General features: G+C 44.8%; 1 long non-coding RNA gene across 1 annotated transcript; it reads right to left on the bottom strand.

Moving 5' to 3' along the window:
* Positions 1–7331: 7331 nt before the first annotated feature.
* LOC125942067 (uncharacterized) lies at positions 7332–19283 on the bottom strand. The gene is made up of 4 exons (XR_007464765.1): positions 18790–19283; positions 16752–16864; positions 12817–12873; positions 7332–8175 (listed from the first exon to the last, which is right to left on the bottom strand). It is a non-coding gene; the product is annotated as an uncharacterized LOC125942067 (long non-coding RNA).
* Between the last annotated feature and the right edge of the window lie 3439 nt (positions 19284–22722).

Raw genomic sequence — 22722 nt, 5'->3', positions numbered from 1 at the left:
AGAAGCCACATGCCTATATGCATGTTAATGTCTGCATCGTACAGCCACAATTCAGGTACAAAACAGCAACTACCACACATGCCTGCAGATACCGGCACGTCTACAAAACTTCCGCGTCTTGTCGCTCTGAATGCAAGAAACGCAAGGCTTAGAAAACCGCCTCGCGGAACTAACGATGGTGTAGAAACGCATAAAAACGACGCAAGCGACGAGGCTCAATCACACAAAGAGCTCAGAGACGGGAGGCGAAACTGCGCCGAGCGTCGTCATGTAGCAGACGACGTCGGTTGGGAGAAAAACGAACAGAAAAGAGCAGACGGAAAACAGAAAACGGCCAAAGCAGACGACAGAGTCAGCTTCGCTCGATAGAGCCGCGAGTTGATCTATACGTCGCCTATATAGCCAGGAAGAAAGGCCACAGGGAAAGAAAACTACGGTTAGGGGGGAGAATAAGAGCGGGGCCCACCAGAGCAACACAAACATGGCGGCGTGCGTGGAAGGGAGGAAAAACGCAGCGCGCGGGCGGTTGTGGCGCGGCAGAAGACGGCAGGGAAAAAAAAAAAAAAAAAGCAGAGAGCGGCGCCGAATACGCTCCATGTGGGGCGAGAGCGCGCACAGCCGCTCGGCGGCAGAGAAGCAGCGGAGCGAGTCATTACAAGACAAGCGGACCTGACGAGTCGTATGCGAGCGTGCGAGGACGGGCCGTTATTTACGCGGGCGTCCCGGCCCGCAGCAGAGTCTTCAGCCCCGAGCGCGACCCGCATCGATCGAGCGCGGAGACCGGAGACCTTCCTTCCCCAGCCGCTTCGCGCTCGGCTCGGTGCTCTCGCTCTCTGCTAGTCGACTCCGGCTTCAGACCCGGTCCAGTCCGGGTTCCCGACTGCGCGCGCAGCGCGGGAAGTAGCGTGCAGTGTTTCGCCTTAACTCTTCCCGTCCAAGTCCGCGACAGGAAGTAGTCCCTGTATTTCGCGGCCCGTATCCGTTACCGGCCGAACGTGGCTAGACGTACCGTGTAGACGGGAACTGTAGGGCCTGAAATGTTTACGATTTCACTGAAACAAGAGCTTTATGTCAAAAGCTCGCTGTGCCGGTGTCATATGTATATAGTGTCCTGCTAGTGTCAAGCGTCGCGATAATTTTGTAGACCAGAAACAAGGACGCCTGTTCACTAACACGATATCCTGGGATTCGGAGTTCTGTTAAGCACTCGCCTAAAGCTCCTCCTTTACGCGACTGAAATTGCAAGACAAACGAAAGGCCGCACGGAGCGGCGAAAGGCGGCGAGGAACTAGAAAACGCGGGACGCAGCGCGTTTACACAATCCCAACCGACGGTATACAAACGTGACTCTGCAACAGACGTCGCAGAAAAACGGCAGCAGACGACGTGTCGAAAATGTACGAGTTGTATACCTACGTTAAGTATAGTTACAACACGCCGTCCTCTTTGTACCAGCGCGCTAGACATTCACAAAGAGCGGAGGGCGTGATTGCACTGTCTAATGAACCCGGAGCGCGTGTTTTGCGTGCAAAGCAACACCAAGGATAAACACGTGACGCTGAGTTGCACCGAAGAGCGGAAAAGCCTTGGCCCTAAAAGCCAGCCACGCAGCTTCTCGCTGGCAGAGGTCCTGCCTATGAAAATTATTGCAACACGGCCGCTTCAAGCAGGCAACGAATGTCAGGTGCAAAGACTACAGCGTCGAGCCAAGAAAACCGAGGTCAGAAAGGCTATAGTTTGCGAGAGAAGCAAATCTAGGAACGTAGTGGTTACACCACAGCGACATGCCTGTGGTTCGCCTTACATCAGAAGTATATATATATATATATATATATATATATATATATATATATATATATATATATATATATATATATAAGGTCACTGAAAACAACAACAAGAGGGATTGGCTTCGAAGCAAATAGACGCCATATTGCTCCTCCACCACATCTCCGTGAGTGAGCAAACAGTATGAGGCGTGACACGGCTTAATTACCGCTTCGTCACAGAGCTGACAGTATTTCTTGCGCTTACACGAGGAGGACGGTTTAAATATAATGTCCGTTTAATAAAAATGTTGCTCCTACTATTTGAGCAGTAGCTAAATAGACTTCCTCGGACGCAATTCCTCGCGCAGAATTTATCCCGGCAAAAAAAAAAAAAAAGAAACTTTTTTTTTGCCCAGCCCTTACCGTAAGAACACACGAAGCGCTTTAAGCGCGCTGACTATTGTACTTTTCCAGACGTTCTGAACAGTAGCGATCGAGTGCGCTGCAACAAAAGCTTAAACTGCGCAGTTGCTGAACAGCTGCTGGCGGCAAAGAAAGAAAGAAAGAATGAAAGAAAGAAAGAAGGAAAGAAAGGCATAAGGAACAGTTGTATCTCAGTTGCCGAGGTCAAGCCCGTGCTCTACCTTAGAGAATCACTGCAGACGGTGCCGCTTCTAGGATGTGGGCATCATCACTAGTCCAAATAATTCACAGCAGGCTTTCTGCTCCAGAGATCTCCGATTACCTTTGTCCACCGCCCGCCGACGGAATTCTACACCGGTTACTTTTCTAATCTCGTAAATCCATCCCATTCATTACTGCGCTCAACTGCACTTCCTCTCTTCCTTGGCATCCCACATTCTGTTACAGCAATATGCGCCTTGCATGACGTAATCAACATTGCTTTACATACTGCTTTCTATCGTTCAAAAAGAAAATCATTAACTCGCGTTTTATCCGCAATAAACGCTACTGTATTTCTACTAACGTTAGAGTTATCATTGTTCTTCCAACCACTCGTTGCGTGGCGCTCGGCTTCCTTCGTTCTGCCTTTGCAAATTTCAAAGTGTATTCACGCCAGCTGTCCAGCCCCTGACGTTAGCCCTGTCAGATAGCAACCTCTCATTACCGGTCCTCATCTAGCACGTATACAGTAGGTTGGCAGCTGTAGGCACTCAAGATATATATATATATATATATATATATATATATATATATATATATCATATACTAGCTCACGATACCTATAATCACTGCCTGCCGCCAACTTCCACAAAATTGGGGCATATGAAACTGCCTCGATCGTGAACCTTTTCAACAGCCGGCGACCTGCATTGGGCAGTTCACGTGGCTATGATAGACAACGTGTGGAACGCAGGGAAACAGCGCTCAAGCGAAGGCGCAAGCTCATGCACAGACGGCCGTTACCGTGGCAACTGACACGCCACGCCTCCAAGCTTCCTGATAGGTGCCATGCAGTATTGACAGAGCTAAAGAAGAGCCACCGTGGCAGTGGAGTCTAGAAGATGAGAAATTATAAGGTAAACCCGTTAGTGCAAACAGATATGTAATTAGCCATTGGCACATATATGGCTCAACTGTATACCAAACAGGAGGGAAATGGCAAGTTCTTCCTAATATTCCACGACTTTAAGCAGTTCATCGAGAAAAATGTATTCTCTTCCAACATAATCTGACAGTCACGAATATTCCTTGTAACGCAGTTGGAACACAAATGGGTTAAAATATAACTAGGACAATGCGATTCGTCTGAGTGAATCGTAACTTGGTACTGCTGGGCGAATTTTCGTCGACGCATAATTTTTTTGTCGAAAAGGTCTGGGCGTCTGCTATATGCACCGCTATTAAGAGCTTTTCAAAACACCAAATCGCTTTTGGAATTCCTGTCATCTCCATTTGTTAGCAGATCTACTTATTGACAGCCTGCAGGGGTAACTCCTTTCTCTCTCCCGAAAAGCTTCGTGGACGTCTAGACATCTTTCGCTGGCCATCTGATATAGTGTTGCACAATTATCAATAGCCTTTCAAAGCGTCGAATGTACTTTAGAATTCCTCTCCATACGCTCTCACCTCGATTTTATTAGCCGCCTGCCAATGCATCAAATGGCTCCCAGCACTTTCAACGGTGCGCGACTGCGACTCAATTGTACGTGAATGCGAGCTCGGTCGAAGGAAAGAAACATCCTGCACGGCTCAGCGCGCTGAACATTTCACAGTATACACTATATTTCCCGCACGCTCGATTGCGAGGTACTATGCCTCGTCCAACGCAAATGCGTTCGACGCAAATTCGTTCCCATACGCAAATGCGCGCGCACGGCGCATGTAACGCGTCAATCCCATCTTACCGACGAAACATGTGTTACCGAGAGAACGCGTCGTTTCGCAACGCCCCCGAACGCATTTCCACAACGCACGCCGCATCATGCGATCCCCGAAAACTGCATGCTGTCACGCACCGTCTACTACGTGAAACATCGCCGCTATTTATTAAGCAGACGCAAGTCTCGTTAGGGGTTTAGAGGAAGCAGCGAAAGAGACACTAAGAACACGACGGCCATTCATTCAGCCCGACCGCGATCGAAAATGAAGGAAAGAAGATAAAGATGAAGGCGCGGCGACACACGATAGTTTTGAACAAGACCCAAGCAACTACACGCCGTCTTACACGAGAGACCAACGATACGGCCCCAGTATATATAGCGAAATGCGACGAAACAACGATTAAGAAAAAAAAAAAAAAGGAAAGACATTACGTATAGGGAGACGAACAGCGTCGTTTTATGCAGGTCGTCCGCCGCTCGCTGGAAGCGATGCACAAGCGAAGAGGATGTCCTCCCAAGCTGTTCTTCCCACACTAGCAGCGACATCCAAAACGGGCGCTACGGCCACTTTGCTTCGCCTGGTAAGCGAATATGCAAGCGCGCGACGAGGGGGAGATCGTTCTCAACCGGATTCATTGGGGATGCAAATCGGCCAGAGAGAACAGCGGCCCAAATCCTGCGCGGAGTGCAAGCGCTATAGCTGCGTGTCATGGAAAAAAATAAAATAAAGGGACAAGGACAGGGGTTATATAGCGGGAGGAAAGGGTTATACGGCGAGGGAAACGGTAGTTACGGCGGGAGGGAAGGGAAAGCGGGAAGGAAGACAACCGTAATGGCGGAGGCCGCCTCCTCCTCCGCGCCAGTCGCGCATATGTAAACGACGCAGTCGCCGCGCCGCAGCGGACAACGTCGTGTCGCGACGATAGTATATATACTCCAACGTGGAGCGTGCGACGACGTTCATGATAGGGCCGAAAATGAACCAAGGAACGCACGATTGAATACTACTACTACTACTACTACCACTACTATTGTTATTAGACTACTAATAATAATATCAAGTGCTATTGTTTTCTAACATTTATTTCACGTCATTCAAACTACTAGAAGTCGGTCGTCCCGCTGTCTGGAACGACCTATCACGCGAGAAAATGATTACTGTAAAATTACAAGTGAACGATCGTTATCAATAAGCGACTAATTAAACGCTTGAGAGACCATCACGACATACGGGAGAAGACCTCCGCCCCTGTGAGTCGGGCCTCGCTGCTGCGCGCGCTTCGGTCATCGCAAGTCGAACTGAATGCAGATCGAGCAGTGGCGTACACGGCTCTTTCAAGCGCGCTTGCCTTTTGTATCCCGCTCCATACTACCATAAGCTTCCCATCGCACTCGAAAGGTATATAGAAGCGAATCGCGCGGCTCTGGCGAGGATCGACGCTGCACGCGCGATGAGCGACGTAAGATAAAGACGTCGCAGCTACGCGCTCCATTCGCCTCGAGGGCTGCTTGATGGAGGGGCGACTGTCGCGGACGTCTGCGACGGCCAAATAGACCAGATGACAAAAAAAAGGACAGAAAGGGGCAAACAAAGAACGAGAATGAACGAACACAAAAGGAAGCGACGGGAAAAAAAAAAAAAGAAAGCGGGGAGGCCAAAAACAAGAGTGAGTAGCGGCAGAGCGCGCTCGTAATCCGGACCATTGGCGTCTCAGCGGGCGCGTCAAGCCCGTGGTAGGCCGCTAATGGACCCCCGCAGGGGGAAACGCCTTTGTGTCCCCAAACACCTTCGCCACCCCCCTTTCCTCCCCTCATCCCCCTCGCCCGTAGTCAATCTCTCTCTCTCTCTTCCAAGAGACAGTGCGCTACAGCGCCAGCGAGCCGCACACTGACAACACAAAAGCGCCGCAGAGCGCTCCTAACGAACGCATGCGCGCACGCACGCACGCACGCTCGTTCGGCACCGAACCCCGGGGCGTCGTCAGCGGTGTCCGCCACCGGGATAATTGTTTTTCTCTGCCGTCAACGTTGACGAATAGCCCGCTGGCTAGCTAGCTAGCTATCTAGCTAGCTGGCTATAGGCACGGGGCGAGACATACCCTCCCCCCTCAAGGAACCCCATCCCCTGCACTGCTCTAACGTGAAGAGCTGGATGTGGGAGGCGGGAGCGGGAGACTGTCCCCTTCCCCGCGAAGCTAGCTGAGGATCCGTTGTTTTCCGCGCACACAACGCGGACGACGCTGTGCTTGGAAGAATGCTTCGGCGTCGATCTCTCCACGCAGCTTGAAGCAGCAGCCCTCTCTCTCGTACCAGCGACTGTCGGCTACGCCGTAAAAGAAAAGCAATAGCAATAATAAAAGCACAAAGAAAAAATAAACGAATCGAGCGACGACAATGGCTGGGCGTCCGCATGCGACTGACAGCTCTGTCTCCTCGCAGCGGGCGATGACGTCGTTCCTTGGAGAGCACTCCTCCCCCTCTCTCTTTCACTCCTTCGCCCACTTGTCGACGAAAGCCGGCGATTGTTTGCAGAGAAAACGGGTGCGTTTTTTTTTTATTTGTTCATTCTTTTTTTTTCTTTTTTTGTCTTCGGGTACAGCCATCACCGCCCTGTTGTCTCTGCCTCGGGTTGCGTGGAAAATCTTTCGGTTTTCTAAAGAAAAAGCCCTCCGATGAGAGTTTTCTCCGTCGTCTTGAATTTTTATGATTACTAGATATTTTTCGTCTCTTATTTAATATTTTTAGCGTAGGAATGAATTATTATTAGCAGAACGAAAGGAGAGGATGCGTAGGTACAGTCGTCATCAATGTGAAAGGGAACGGCGATTCCCCCCGCCCTCTATTTCTTAAAACGACGATAACTCGTGACGCATGGGTTCATATCCAGGAGCTTGATACATGACAATAAGTTTTCTTGTTAACATTTTAGTACCACGAAACACTTTTACGGAAGGCATGCGTGTTTAGCAAGGCCCTATAGTAAAGCCGCTTGTCCATTCCCGTGACCTAGATGTAGATGTGAGTCCTTCGGACATACTGGCACGTTCCCACACCGGGGGATTAGCCAAGAACCGGGTACACTGTAAAAAAAAATTGCTTCAGTTTACGGTGAAAGTTGAAGGTAAAAAGTTGCCGGACACTTTCCGTAAATGAAAAACGGAGTTTCCGTAAAACGGACAGTCTGTAAAAATTTTTCCGTCGAATGAAAAACGGAGAGTTCCGTCAAATGAAAAACGGAGAGTTCCGTCAAATGGAAAACGGAGAGTTCTGTTGAATGGAAAACGGTGATTTCCGTCGAATGGAAAATGGTGATTTCCGTAGTTGTGATCACAGAATTGTCTGTATTTTCCAAATACAAAACGGTGAGCTCCGTAGAACGGAAATTCTGTAAATTGAGCCCCGTACTTTCCTAATTAAAAACGGACAGACCGTGGCGAGGAAAGGTATGCACATAAAACACACAAAAAGAACAAAAAGGAAGACAGAAGCACCTTTTTTTTGTTCTTCTTGTGTCCATGTTTTCTATGCTTGCGTTCCTGGCACCATGAATCCGTACGAACTTGTTCAGCTTTATCTTGCTTCGTATCAACAGCTGAAAATTTGTTTTGTAAATGATGATGCGGGTGCATATGTCCAGACAATGAGAAAATTGTTTGTTTCATTGAAATAAGTTATACCAAGTTGTACATAACAACATGGCTAACTCGCATCAGATATAGCTTGAAATGGGGCAGAAATCAATGCACATAAGCGGACATACACCACGCTCAACATGCTGTGTGTGCACGTTTCCTCCTTGGGTAACTGTCTTTTACACCGCGTCATTTTCGTGTCAGTGTTGCCATGTTGCATTTGAGTTCTGTACATGACGTGTACAAAGCATACATACAAATTCGTGCCCAAAAAGCAACAAGCCACCTGAATCTGAACGAAACTGCATGTTTATTGTGCTTTACTGAAAAAAAGAACTTGCAAGATAAGACACTAGAAATGGCCTGACTAGAAGAAGGATTGGTTGAGAATCGGAATGACTAGTTGCTTGCACATGCCTCCTGCTTTGCCTGAAAAGGGAAAAGAACACCAATCAATTAAGACTCTTTATTAGTAAAATCTCGTTACAAGAGACACTGTTACAAGAGACACTCGGTTATGAGAGACATTTGAAAATGGTTTGGTTGGTTTTCCTATGTTCGCCATGTTAACAACATTGCATACAAGAGACATGGTTACAAGAGACACTCGGTTACTAAGGATAACTTTTTTTATGTCCCTAGAGCAAATTCTTCACTATTTATAAGAGACACAACCCAGACACGCTCACGTAATGCGGCTAACGTCGTACTAACCGGTATGTGCTGCAATTTTCATTCCCTTGGCTCGATTTTGTTCCATTCCGCAGCCGGCTGTCATTCCTCGCATGGTTGAGACTACCAATTTCACAGAATTTTCTGCGATTATGCTTCTATAATCGCTGTCGCGCTCCCACACCGACTCTGCGACAGAGTACCATTGAGTTGGATTTCCGTCACAACGTCTGCGGTGCTGGTCGCTTTGTATGCCGGTAGTCATACTCCGGAGCCATTGCCATGTTTCCATGAGACAGCTCTGTTCGCATCAAAGATGTGTTTAAACACACTTTGGTGCTGATGTATAATAAAGTGGTCTAGTCCGACTCCTCAGTATTTTTAGAATTTTTGGTTACAAGAGACCTTGGTTACAAGCGACATGTTTCCCAGGTCTCTTGAGTGTCTCTTGTAACAAGGTTTACTGTACCACCATCATCACCGTTTTTAGTCAGATACATCAACAATAAATGATTTCCAAGTCACAAATATAATTACCAGTGCTCTGGTCAAAACAAATGGGTCATAAAAAAAATGTCATACTCTGCCTTGTTGGTATATGTTCCTAGCCTTATAACATGAAAAGCTTCAGATGAAACCTCCCCAAGTCATTTGATGGCTCACTTGGAACAGGCAAAGCTCTCACGTGCACATTGACATTCAGAGATTACATTTTCTGCATGTAGGTAGAGCTACCATGACCACATACTGCGGACCACGGCTTTCAACCTTCACTGCCCTAACAGAAAACCTTGCAGATTCCACTGTTTTCCAAAAACAATGAAGCACTCTTGAAACGAGCTCAAACCACTCATGTTGTACAATTCCGATGCAAAACAACCAAGCCATAGGTACTGTCCAGATGACAAGCTTATAAATTAGTAACAATATGAAGAAAGCATGCCTTGCACCACAACATGCGCGCCTTTTAGCCTCTTTCAGATTTGGTTTGTTTTGTCATGAAAATAGCAATGTGCAATGTACTTTTTACTTAAGCAATGATAATTGAAAGTTATGTTCGTTAGTGCGTCAACATACTATCTCCATCTCCTTAAAAAGTTATAATTATGCGCTGTGTTCACCCAAAAATTTGCCGTTTTGTCAGTCTGTGCTTTTCGAAGCAACCTGTAGCACTTTCGCGACGTAAAGGAACCTGCAACAAGTACACATGGACCCCATATGTGGCAGCTACATGCAGTACACCGTTTATTCTGTCCATTCCATGACTGGCAACCCCACAACGAAACAAATTATGCAACATGTCCTTCCAGACAGCATTACTTCCGTGACGTGCTTAATTTAGGAATTTTTTAAGAATCCCGCCTCTCCTAAAGAAATTTAAAGTAAAGCAGAAACTAAAGCAATGCCCAAATATGAGCGCTTCTCGTGGATTTTGAAAGTCAACGAGGGCAGAGCAATTTGCCCCAAATGTCTGGGACTTTAATGGCAGCAGGATGGCCAAATTCCGTGCTGCTAATAGATGCAGATAAAAACACACATATGTGCAACGTTGTGTTTTCAAAGGTTTACTTCTTCATATCGTAGCAGGGATACTCCGTGGTAATTAGTTGGAATTCATGCTATTTGCCTGCAGTCTGTGCCAAAATATTCTTAGAGCCATAGCCACAACACTTTTTCTTTGGGATAATTCAAAATGCGGATTCAGCAAAATTAAAAAAATGCTTCCAATTGAACAGATGCTTCTATATTGTATTTTCAAAGACAATTCTTTTTCTTGCGAAACTAACGATGAGGGTAGCTATGGGGGCTTGTTTGTATGGCATCTTTTGTTGTAGCGCAAGGCTGAACAACAGGTACAACAGAAAGGCACATTTGGCATGCACACAGTGTTATCTTCCAACAACAGATTTATTTCCCGTTCTCGTCACTATATATACCCTCAAAACGTCATACAACATAATATGTGTAAAGGCTCGGTAAACATGAACTAAAGAAAACCTGGAACCACACGCATGCAGTTTTTTTAACCACAGAGATTGAGACATGTACACGTTTAACACGAACAAAGATGTACAAGCTCTTTCGAGGATAATGGAATTGAAGGCTTACTGATGCATGCGTCACCAAATGTTGATATGTTTCTAGTGTCTATAGTTAAGCGCATCACCTTGCACCTGCTTCTGTTCATGATAACTGCTTTTTTGAATCTAGGTTTGCACTTGCATCTTTGGCAATGAAGAACAAGAAAACTGTCAGCAGCCAGGGTATTTAATTTGTTATTGTGCTCTCATAGCCTGTTATTTATACATCTACCAGTTTGACCAATGTAGGACCCTCCACACCCAAGAGGAATGCGGTATACAACACACACGATATAATCAATGAATTTGCTTTTATGTTCCTTCTCGCATGCAGTATCCCAAATTATTTCTGGCCTTGACTTCCTCATAAATTTATTAGGCGTCGAAAAAACAACATTGATGTCACTCCTTCCAGCAATCTTTAATCTGTGGGAGAAACTATGTATGTAGGGGATGGCAGCAATCTTTTTGTTTATGTCGGTACTTGTACGATATACCTGCTCAGAACCTTTTTGCTGTGCCTTTTTAAGCAGTCCTACTGCGACTGACACGAGCACGTGGCTCGGGTAACCAAAGCCGCTTAAACGTGAGACTCGCCATTCGAAGCTATCGTGCATTAAGTGCAGGATAGCCATGTTGCGGGAAGATTAGATTCCTTGACATTAATTTTGTGCTCACCGATAACAAAACCTGCTGGTGTTAAGAACCTAGGGCAAGTAAGCCCCTTTTACCATTTCATTCCACGCATACAAAACTTGCGAAGAGGGGAATCACGAAAGTGTGTTTCAGTGAAGCGCTGTAGAAGCCATGCCAGCACCTAATGCACAATAGCTTCGGATGGCAAGTATCACATTTAAGCGGCGCTGGTTACCCAAGCCAAGTGGAAAAAGGTTCCGAACAAGTGGATGGTACAAACACCGACATAAAGAAAAGAAAGGTTGCTGTCATCCCCTTTATACGTAGTTTCTCCCACAGAATAAAGACTACTGGAAGGTGTGACATCAACATTGTTTTTCCAGCTCCTAATAAATTGGGGAGCCAGTGTAAGAAGACAAGGCCAGAAAGAATTGCGGATACTGCATGCGAAAAGGAACATAAAAACAAATTCATTGATTGCATCACGTGTGTTGTATACGACATTCCTTTGAGTGCAGATGGTCCTACATTGGTTAAACTGGTAGATGTATAAATGACAGGCTACGAGAACACAATAACAAATTAAATACCTGGCTGCTGACGGTTTTCTTGCCCTCCATTGCCAAAGATGCAAGTGCAAACCTAGATTTAAAAAAACAGTTATCATGAGTAGAAGCAGGTGAAAGATGATGCGATCTTTGTTCGCGTTAAACATGTATATGTCTGTCAATCTGTGTGCCTAAAAAACTGCATGCGTGTGGTTCCTGTTTTTTTTAGTTCATGTTTACCGATTTTTTACACGTTTTGTATGATGTTTTGAGGGTATATATAGTGACGAGAACTGGAAACGAATCTGTTGTTGAACGTTAACGCTGGCTGTGCGTCGTATTTGCTTTTCTGTTGTCCCTGTCGTTCAGCTTACGCTACAACAAAATAGAAGATACCATTGATTTCATTGTCGTCAGGCTCGGGCACCAAATAAAATTTGTTCACCAAAATTAAGTGGTCACCAGGCATGTCTAGTTGAATTTATCTGAACATGCTCTACTGCCGGTGGTGAAGATGTTGCCAGTTTAAAGGGCTGCAAGAAGGCACTAGTTATATTTTCTAGGGCAAGAAAGCAACAGTGTATGTTACCTTAGGCAAGTAGTCACAGGAGTCCTGGATCAGTAGAAGAAAATTTAGGGAATAATAATTGGTCGGAACACTTATGTCACGCACTTGTGAGTCACGAAGTGCTTGTCTTTGTCTCCCTTTCTTGTGCCCGTGTATTTTTATTGCGGTAAGTTACATGTGCATTTGTGCACTATGATGACGAACTTGTTTTGGAAAAGTTCAAATGTGTACCTGACGTTCGACTCACTTTTGCATGTAAGTAAAAATTATGACCTTATCGCTGTGAACAGTCATCTGCACCTTCTGTACACTTGTGAGATAGGGGTAACAGTATTTGAAGGTTTGTGCATTAAGGCAGGAGAGCAGCAGTTGCTGGATGGCTCATAATTTAATTTGCGGGAAATTCAGCAGTGTGCAACAATTGTATCACTAATGACCTTGAAAATCTTGTTAGTTCTTCATTTGTAAATACCTGTTGTCTAACAGCTTGCTGACTAAGGGTCTGAACACATACACAATTATAGCAGGTACTACTACATGAAAGAAAACCTGTAATAGAACCTACCAAATAAAATATCAGTGTAGTGGCAGGTCAAATGGCTCCTCAATGCTTGTGTCCTTCCTGGGAGAAGGAAAGAAAAGTTAAGCTTACACTGACAGCACTAAACCACGCAAATGTAACTGCCACAGAACATGAGGAGTTGTAACTAGATACAGTCAACCTGCTTAACCATCTCATAGACATTCAACGACAGAATGCACCTTCATGGAGCCTCTAATCTATGAAATTCATGCTGTAATACAAACATGCTAGTAGACAGAATAAAAATTGCATCTATGAAAATTCTCAGGAAAACTATATATCCTAGCTACCGCAGTCCCCTCGTTGTGAAGTACAAGTGACGGTCTAAGCTACAATCAGAAAGTAGAAAATTAGGGATCCTTTTTATTAAACAACTAGCCATATCTCCACCTGTACTCAGCAATACAAAGGTGAATCACAAGTACTATACTGATAAAGAACAGTTCCGAACTGCTGCCAAGTGAGTGCAATAAATAAATGATTTCAAATTTATCTTCATGTAAGACTAGGCGTGTTAATTTTCTTTACATTACACGAAAGACTGGTCAGAAAAATATTGCATTCAGTCAATATTGTGATTAGCAAAACAGTAGTAAGAGGTTAAGGTGGGAGACCCTCAGGTGGTATGTTGCGATGTTTCGAGAAATTGTTTTAAGGAGCGTCTTTCCTTAACCCTTTCACATGCCAATCAGTTGTGTTGATTGAAAACTTAGCTTCACCGCATTTTTTACATTTTCAGATTCATAAAATGCTTACAGATGCACAATAGATTAAGAGTTTTCAGTTCTTTAGTGAGTTTGTCAAGTTTATAGAATGTGCACTCCATGCAAAAACTCAGTGCAAGTACATGAGATTTGCAAACATCAACTATTTCATGTCTACCAGGCTTGAACAGCACCTATCCAGCCACTCAAAAATTATGACTGGTGCAACACACTGTGAAAAACGATGAAAGAAGTGACATATACCAAGCAAAGAACCCAACCATCTACCTTCATACTTACTTTACTAAAACAATTTGCCTGTGTAGTTCAATCTTGCAGCACTATTTCAATCAGAAGAGTTTCAAGATGTACGGGACACATTTTAAATATCCTTACTTTAATCAATGCTATTGCTATTAAGACACTATCTTGGTGTATTGAATTGCGTGCATAGCGTCTGAAAGGATTAATCATATTCGAGTAATCTTTACTAAAACTCAAGGCATAATACTCATATTTGTTTACAGTTTTGTGATGAGACAACACGATAGATGCGGGAGTTAAAAAACATCTTTATAAAATGCTGTAGAAAGCAAATTTCTACAACCTCTCGCAATACCGAGCTATTTCCTATGAGTGTTCTAACATTTCCTTGTAACATGATGCAGTGTTTTCACAGACATAGCTTGAATCGTTGTATCTCAAGTTTTGGAAGCAACTTAAGAATAGCTATAACAAGCAGATCTGAAGCCCTACCCAGACTGCACAGCCACTTACTTTCTTTAACACCAACACGTGTAATGAATAATGTCATCCATATGGCACAGTTTCCGATTATATTCTCAAGCATGAATCTTATAATTGCAAGTTATGCAAGAGTGTACCTATGGGATAACTTGGGGACAGCACGAAAAGACAGGGGAAGGCTAGACAACACGAATGCAGGCAAAGAATTTTGTTTACAGACAAACATCTATATATACTAGGCCTGTGTGTCCTGCGTCGTTGCAGCTGCAGGATAGCGGGATAATGTAAACAACCGCACAGTTGATGAACTGCTGTTCTGCCTTTTGCTACACTTTGCGTCAAGGCTCGGTCCGAGTCAACTTTTCGCACAATGTACCCCGATTGCTCGACGTGAAAAATAAAAGGAAAGTTCCAGCTTTCCCAACAGTCTATTTGAGACTATGACTGACCTTGTGAATATGATATAACAGTGGCCACCACACTGCAAGCAAATGTTAGACATGAGTTCAGAAGCTCTCCTCCACATGGTGATGCCTCGATTTCTTGAGGACACCTTTTGGTGTTCCTGTGATGAGCTTCACAGCCAAAGAGTGTGCCGACGCGGAAGGCAGAATAGCCTCCTCCAAACATTGGGCATAGCTCCAGCACACATAACACTAACTAAAGAAAACCCTGCGGTCCAGAAATGGAAGATCACTGTCTAGTGGTAGTTTTTCCCCGTACGTGGACTCATCTAGCACTGCAGAGAAGACAGGAAGAAAATCACTCTACCCATTTAGTAGCCTTACTTCACCTAATACAGAGGAGAAAGTTGCTAATGAAGCAAAATAACTTTACTACACTGGTGCCCACAATAGCTAGTGTTTTACGGTTACCTGACAGTGTTTTTGTCTGTGAGAAGTTGCCAAGCAAGGCTACTCAAGGAGTTCAGCCATTTTTTTAATGTCTCCTCCACAGTGCCAGGTGTGCTCAGGGAAGTAAAACTGCTGGAAAGCAAGCTTCAATATCTAGCGTGAAAGTTTTCTGTGGTGAGCATCGTGCTGGATCTATGCCCCACACTCAAAAGTGTCTTGGCCTTTCCTATTATCGCACTTGAACACTGAAGCGTGTTGTTGCTACAGGAACACAAGGGAGCACTCTTGGCACCACCACGAAGTGGAGGGGAGCTTCCAGACCCAAGTACGGTTGCTTTTAACAGTGTGTTCGCACTGCCTTTCGGCATGCGTTGCCAAGAAGCATTTAACGGAGCTGAACATAGGTGAAGTCTCCAGTCGGAGTACTTCAAGGAAGCCAAGGCCTACCACTGCTATACAATATGTACACAAAGGAAGCTGTCAATTCAAGCAAATTGCTGGGGACAGTTGGAACTACATTTTTATTTTCAGGGCCAAACAAACTGGGCAGGTACAAAAATCTCAACCGGACCAGGCCAAGACGTGAAGTTTGCATCAAGAAGTATGTGCTGGAGGTCATAGGAAGTGCAGTTGGTGCTGTTTACAACATCCTACTGCCCTGCAGCAGCAATTATGTAGGACAAACAGGACGAAAACTCAAGGACTATCTTAGGAAACACTCACACACCCTCGATACAAGATGGGGAAGCAACATAGCTATCGATGCTGCTTTGTGCAGTTGTATATCAAGTTTTGAGCAAAGAAGAATCCTCATGGCACATGTTCAAAACATACAAAATTCGCAGACTGGCCCCCACATATGCTAGTGTGTAATCACTTAATATTCTAGACAAATTGAGGTATTCAGAAGAACTGCGAGAGCGTTCTGAACTGGGCTGGTTGGTGCATATTTAGGAAGGAACTGAATAGTGCCATAGACAGGATAAAGGGAATATGTTGCTGTGCCCGTTGCCTTCACTTTGTTCTGGCAGTAGTGCTGTTCATTCCCTTCAAAATATTCATATATTTTGGTCACCTGACCACGTGAAACAGCTGCGTGCTCAGGCTATATTTTACCTTGTTATGATACTTTCCAATGTCACACGCAAATCCGTCGAGGCATCTTCACCTATTATAGTAAGCTGAACAATGGCTAACAGTGAGCTTAACTGTGGCTACACTTCGTTACCATGGGGCCCATGCGTGACAGTGTTAGAGGTCAGTATGCAGGTGTTTTTGCATACTCATAGAGGCAAACTGGACAAAGAATTAACTTATTGGTGCGTGTTAACTTATCTGTTGCCTCAAATCCCGAATTCCGGTGCTATTAGTGTTTTTTGAACACCACTCATGTGCATCCTAGACAAGTCTGAAACAATACCACTTTTAAGTCGACGTCCTCATGCTGAACCAATTGGTTGCCCCAGGAAAAACAAAACATCATTTATCTTTTGGATGCATCTGCAACAATTATTATACTTGTATAGGCATTGTCATTCCAACAACATTTGCAGTCAATGTCCATTAGGACTGCATATGCATGACTGATATACGATAGAATGGTCCAGCTTACCAGAACAAATAGCACAATGCAAGACTGCTTTTCCACTGGTGTTGCAAGCAGGCCCCCATGGCTGAGAAACTGAATGCAAGGCGGCACACAGACATCCTTCACTGGTGCAACAGCTGCAAATGAAATACTGATATCAGTTACTTTCTGACCGGTCATCCAAAGCAAAGCACAAACATTTTTATATACAATTACACCAGTAGCGTACCCAGGATCTCTGCCAGGGGGGGGTTGACAGTTTGCCAATACCGTCTAAATAGCACTAATTTCCATTTCTTCACGGGAAATTGTCAAAAAATGCGCTTTTTGTGAGTGTGCAGACGATTACGCGTCTTATATCTTATGGTATCTTCGACTGGTCACCTCGGAGCGCTCTAGAGCGCTCTCTCGAGCGGCGTTGTCTTCGGCTGGTTGAAAGAGGGTGCGTGCCTTGCGTTCGGCTGGTTCTTTTCGATCGCTCTCCTCCCGCGTCGAGCGCTCTGAGACACTCCGAGACCTGTCGTCGGAGCAGTCGCCGAGATGAGAGCGTTTCCAGAAACATCATCACAGTACAGCGTCGCCGTTCTTGGCGACGTTCCATTGTAGCCTAGGCAACCTAGGCCACAGCATGCTGGCGTCTCAACGAATGGTCGTCCCACCGGCGCATCCGCCAGTTTATCTTTAGATAGGCGAAACATCGGACGTTAGCACTAGTCACGTGGTATCGCATCTGCCATTTCCTCCTCCGAGAGCGAGTCACACATTCGGCTTGCGCGCTTGTCCTCTACCTCCGAGTTCGGGGAACGCCAGATCTGCATCACTCTGCTTCGGGGGATGGATGCGACCAGTCGAAGATACCATTAGTTGCAGTACTCAAATGCGCAAGGAAAGAAACGGGGTTAAACAAAATAGGGGGGGTTAAGTCGGCCTCAGGGGGGGGGGGGTTACAACCCCCGAAACCCCCCCGTCGGTGCGCCACTGAATTACACTATGCATATAAGCTCGTCACTGAGTTACTGTTATTGCTGTGAGATAGCTCACAGTATTTTATAAAGTGCTAATGGCCTCGTTTAACTTATTTGCAAAAAAATTTATAAAGCACTTTCTATTCGAAAAATTAGTTCACAAAATATTTTGCCCTGCATAACTTACAACACATGCACACATTTTAGAATTATTGCAGTATTGTTATGCAGAATTATTAAGCGGCAATCCTCCCTCCCAGAATACGTGATATCCTCACGTACTTCGTCAGAACGTTAATCGTCAGCCTGGTAGCTGTCAAAAAAAACTAATACAGATTGCCACGTAGAAAATAATCCGTTTCCTTTGCAATGAACCTTAACGGGTATCACGCGGACAACTGTCAATTGCGATCGTGCACGAGTGCTCGGGCTCTACTACAAACGAAAGGGCACCGTGTGACAGCCGTGTTACGTAACACTGCAGATGGCACAAGGTTACGGCAATAAGCACGCTCCACCGTCATTTCATTGTAATGAAGGGGCATGCACATCAAACATGCTCTATGAGGTCTTCATACATGACCAATCTTCCAATCCCGGGTGTGAACACTGCGATTAGGCACGCCCAGCCAGGGCACTGCGTCCGAAGCTTATAATAATTGCTAAAAATTTCACTTTGATTCAATGCGTCACCGAATATTGGTAACATAGCGTTGCACCGCGTCGGAAGCGATAGTAATAGGTTTAACGCCTTCACTTAATTTTGGAACGCCGAGCACACAGCACAACACACTACAAACTGGAATGCTAACGTCAGTAAACCAGCGGCCACATACAGACGAAAAAGGAGCTGCTAGAGGCGTCAACGCCGCTAATATTGCCTACGCGTCTCAGCTGTAGTGAGTATGCATTCAACACAACAAATGCAACACCCCTTTATCACAGACTCGCAATGTCGCTTTGTCAATCCTCATGGCCAAGGAATCTCGTTAAAAGCGTGCTCACACAACACAATTGAGCCCATCACCGGCCATCGCGGAGCATTTCGCACGCGCAACGTGCACCAATAACGAAAAAAGGACACGTAAATCACTTACCTGTGTAACAATCCAGCGCCGATTCCTTCCTATTTAGAGTGAAATCACAAATGCGCCAGGAACACCACCTCCACCGTCCGCCATTAGCGACCACTCGTACGGTTGTTTGTGCCGGAGAAATGCAACCCAGCGTGTAGGCGCGATGAAGGTGTGGTAAGCAGCGCCACCGCTCAAACCCTACCTGCTTCTTTTTGTGTGTTTACTATACTTGCACGCGCATAATGTTCAAACAGCGTTATCTATGGTGATATATGTAACTGGCAGTTAGAGTAGACAGTGTCTTTTCGTTATATTCTTTGCGTGTTCATTTTTCACTCGTGACATGTTCAGTTGCCCTCCACATGAAATTACGGACGGCTCTCCGTATTTCAAAAACGGAGCTCACGTCCGTCTTTTTTACGTAGAATCCTGCCGTTTTTTTATAAACGGAGCTCACGTCCGTCTTTTTTACGTAGGATCCCGCCGTTTTTCATAAAACGGAATGGTCTGCGTAAATTTTACGTAGGTTTTCGCTGTAAAATTACGGAAATTTTTTACAGTGTAAGTAATCCCAGGTGGTCCAAATTATTCCGGAATCCCTCACTTTGGCGTGCCTCATAATGCAGATAGTGGTTTTGGCGCGTATAAGCCCCATAATTTTTGAACGTTAAGGAGAGTTAATAACTCTTGACAGGCTTATCACAGCTGCTGCTGTACGCATGCCGAAACTTTAGGGCTTCAACTAGTGTCGCTCGTTTGGCGATACACAACTACGCTGCTTGCTCTTCCAGTGGCCCACCATTCCCGCATTAATATTGTTAGCGATCACGAACGTGATCAGGCAAACTTGCGTAGCCGACATGATTTGTTTGGCATGTTTATTGTTATTCAATTCCTGGTTGACGCGGTAGCGTCGTTCAAAAATATTTTGCCTCGAATCTTGATCCCCATTGTTCTCGCGTAAAATCGCGCGCTTGCTGTTGCGTGTTACTGCGCTTGCTTGCAACGTGTTGTGTTTCAACTCGCATTGTACTGGTTGCGTGTGACTCACCTGTTTTATTCTTTTCATTTGCGTTTAGTGACGGTGATGTAACTGTGTACTGCGCATTTGGTCGAGCTACACTCACCCACGCTTCGAATCTATTGATTGCTGGTAGGCATTTCTAAAATATTGCGATCTTTGTGGGTGCCTGCCCATGGATGGAGACTCGGGAACACGCCGCTTTGCGCATAATTTTCTTTCGCGCTATCAATTTAACCCATAAATTGTGCATGGCTTAAATTCGCAGCGGCGTTCCTACCGCAAGTCATAATCTGAATATGCTAAATCTCGCGGGCTGAAAACGAAACGTTAGGTGAACTCGTAACTAAAATTCATGAAAATCTGGGGCTTTACATGCCGGAAGCTTGATATGATTATGAAGCACGCCTTAGTAGGGGACTTCGGATGAGTTTTTACCACCTGTGGCTCTCTAGCGCGCACCCAATGCACAGCACACGTACATTTTTGCATTTCGCCCCATTCTAATGCGGCCGCCGCAGACGGGATTTGCGCACCTTCAGCATGCCCCATATCTTGTTTCCTTGTTTGTTTCTCTGGTTAAAGAAATATCGCCAGGCCATCTACGCGTTTCCACGCTGTTGTGTTCTTCTTTCGGGAGTTTTACGAGCCAAAACCATTTAGCCGACTAAGCCACCGCGGCGGGTCACGCTGTTGTGAATTGTTGCTTTGTTTGTTGTTTACCCGTTATTTTATCAGAGCTTTATGGGATCGCTGAACGCACTTCTCTGGAAGGGAAGGGAAATTGAAATTTTAGTGTTGTTACGAACGTTTAGCATAGCGCTATATATCGCTCTATACCGTTGCCGCGACGTTCTCAGGCACAAGTCTGGTTGGCGCATGCTCGCTAAGCTGCGCCAGTTGTACGCGTGGCGTGCATTTTAGGCAATGCAAGCAAACCAACCGGTAGCTGGTGGATACGGTAGCGGCAATACTAGAACGGCATATGGTAAATGCTTGTTCATTTAATGTTCCAGTGGGAACCCGTGAGGTAACTGGATAATTAAATAAATTGAGGTATATGTACCTACTCGCCCGTAGCGTCAACCGTTGAGCAAAATCAGACACTTGCAGAGTTCTGTCAGCAAGCTGAAGCGCTGGAAAACAGAACGATGCATGAGAGAGTGGTTTCCTGTGATCCACATAACGATGAGCTTGTGTTATCGCAAGACTAATTATTTGCAACGCTGAAAAGGTTATTTCTTATTCCTCTTGTGCCCTAGACATGCGGAAATATAGTCTACAAGTCAGGCCGCCTTATTGTTCCAGAGCGGATTATGTGTCCATATACGTGGTGTCTTTTTTTAGCTGTACCATTTTTTTTAAAAATTGCCTGTGGCAGATAGCACAATTATAAATCTTGATCAAAATTACTCGATAAGGCGGGCTTTACGTTACGAGAAACCAATATGCTTTCCGAATAATTTACTTAATTGCGCTAATGAACAAACTACTTTGCAGCACATATTTTAATCGACGAATTGTAGCTAGTGGGTTTGCAATGCATATCGACTTAGACCGAGATTTGAGGACTACGCTAGTTTCAATATGATAATTTTGAATGTGTCCACCTAAATGCATTGGCGTTCCAGTTAGTGTGTGCTTCGATGTATGAAACAGTGTTTTCTCAAAAATTAAGGTAAAAAACTGCATTTTTACTGCAAGTTTGATACCGCATATCTCGAAACCGCTGCCATCCTCAGAATTTGTTCCAAGTCGATATGCCTGGCATAATCACTAGCTACAATTAAAATATGTGCAATGAGGTAATTAATAAAGTTAATTAGTGTAACTGTCAATTGTGCAATTAAACGTTTTGATTTTTCGTAGAATAGGCCACCTCATCGAGTAATTTAGAACAATTTGGACAGCACAATTGTGCTGTTTGCCACATGTTCTTAAAATTGTAGAATGTCAACCATGTAGAATGACAACATACCGTATGTTCTCATTCTACAAGGCTTTTTTTTTAGACTGAACCAAATTAAAAAAAAACATTGCATGTGGCAGATAGCACTTGGGCAAGCGCAATGGTCCATGTCATATCACATGCTTCAAACCATTTCGTTATTAAGCTGCTTGCTGTGTAACAAAGAGAGAGAGAAAAAGAATTATTCTTTATTGAGATGCTGGAGATGTTAGCCTGGCTATTCGCCTGACATGCTATTCCAGGCGCCTAATAACGTAATGGTTTGAAGTAGTGATATGACTAGCCCATGGCGCTTGTCATGTAATTGTCATTTTAATTGAGTATGCTGTTACCGGTAAGCTGAACCAACCGCTGAGTAGGTTGAGCTTACCACTGAGGCGAGGATGACAGAAGGTGAATACGTCATTATGGCCTCAGTAATGACAGAACAAGATGTTGGCCTTCAGAATAACACACGGATGTAATGTCCTATCGTTTGCGCCTTTAAATAAATAAATTCTAAGTGTGACCTGTATGTGTGGCATATGTATTTTTGTGTCCTCATTAACTGATAGTTTGGACCGAAATTTTTTTATGCTGCTTCACTTGGTTCTTGACAAATCTATCTTTCCTAATTTAAACCACAAGAATGATTAATACGTAGAATTTTGCCGTCTTCAGTTTTTCTGCTCACATTGACTTCCATACTTCGCAACAGCTAGGATAATAAATTCAAATTCAGTGCTGTATCTGGCTAATGCTTTCTCTTGGTTCTGGAGTTCATGTTACAACAAAAAAAAAACAGAGGACGCCGATCAAAAAGTGGTAATAAGAATTGGACGCACGGAAGCCTTGTTCACAACACGAACTGCTCGAAACGACGACATTCTGCGTATGCAGGCGGGATATTGCCATCTTTGCGATACAGCGTTTTTCTGTAGTTTTTTTGTAGTCTGGATAGCAAGGGATTCCAGAAACTCCCTTC

The sequence above is a fragment of the Dermacentor silvarum genome, unplaced genomic scaffold (genome assembly GCF_013339745.2).
Source record: "Dermacentor silvarum isolate Dsil-2018 unplaced genomic scaffold, BIME_Dsil_1.4 Seq998, whole genome shotgun sequence".
NCBI classification, from domain to species: Eukaryota; Metazoa; Arthropoda; class Arachnida; order Ixodida; family Ixodidae; genus Dermacentor; species Dermacentor silvarum.
Note: the sequence above shows the minus strand (reverse complement) of the source record. Positions and strands in the feature narration are given on the sequence as shown.